The following is a 1,255-nucleotide window of genomic DNA, read 5'->3' as shown; positions in this document are numbered from 1 at the left end:
CAGAATCCCTCAGTTACATTGAAGACAAGGTTGGCAAATCCCTCCACAACATTGAAGCTAATGGTATCTTCTAAGATAACACGCCACTTGCCAAGCAACTGGCAACAGAGATAAACAAAGGGGACTATCTTAAATTAAGTAGCTTCTGTATTTCAAAAGAAACAGTGACCAGAAACACAGACTCTGCCTTGCGGGCAAGATACTTGCAGAAGCCTACCAGGTTCTGTGAGAGTGAGAACTGAACAATAAGAGTTGTTATCTTATCAACAATATCCAGTCTCTGGATCTTGGCCATTGATGGAATTACATGGCTCCAGGGGCAGTTCATGGTTGTAACACTTAAGAAGATGGGGGATCTGGATGGAGGGGGCCCAGTCTTGATCTGAGCAGCCTTGGAGATCTCATCCCCTGGTCCCGCACACCTGGGATCTGTTGGAGTACACAGAGCTTAGGTTTATCAAATTGCACCCATAACAGTGCTCCCGAGTCACTCCTGTTACTTTGTCTGTCTGTAACCACTTCTATGCTCTCTTCCCCAACCAATTTGTAAGGTCTCATCCCTCTTATACACTGAAGCTGTACTGTAAGTTAATATTGCCTTCCTCCTCTCCTTATGTCTTTTGAGCAGTTTACCTTAATGCAAGGTCCTTTTGTATAGATACAGGAAGACAATTAATTCATATGCTTTGTAACTTAGGAATTGATTGGCTTTGAATATTATTCACTCCTGGGCATCTGCTTCTCAACTTAAGCCTCAGTTGCCCTCACTTCCTAGCACCCCAAGGGCAGGGTCCCGACGTGGGACTGGATGGAACCAGGGCAAGCCGGTAAGTTATGTGCCACACTGTCATCGCGATGGGCCTGGCCAAGGTGCCACAATTCTTAACTATAAGTTAAGAGGTTGATCATAGGCAAATGATGTCATGATCCAAAAGTAACGATGAGACTAGGGCCCTGCTGCTAGGAATAGGAAAGATATCTTGCCTGAGCACTGCAGTCTGAGATCGAGATGGCCCTAGGAGAGCAATTCTACAAGCTCAAAGTATTTCTTACTGTGTCCATACAAAATGATTAATATTATATATGCTTATATGTTGGTTGGACAAGGAGAGGAGAAACACCTCCTAGAAGCTCTTTTCCTGTGTGTCCTGACTAGCTTGGATGAGACTGCTTTCTCCCCTTCAAACTGCCTTCAGTAAATGATTTCAGTATATCGAGACAGTTTTCCTTTTCTCTCAGAAACCTAGCTGGTCTT

This window comes from Sorex fumeus, unplaced genomic scaffold (genome assembly GCF_029834395.1).
Source record: "Sorex fumeus unplaced genomic scaffold, SorFum_2.1 ptg000054l, whole genome shotgun sequence".
Classification (NCBI taxonomy): domain Eukaryota; kingdom Metazoa; phylum Chordata; class Mammalia; order Eulipotyphla; family Soricidae; genus Sorex; species Sorex fumeus.
This window is presented reverse-complemented; position numbering follows the sequence as displayed.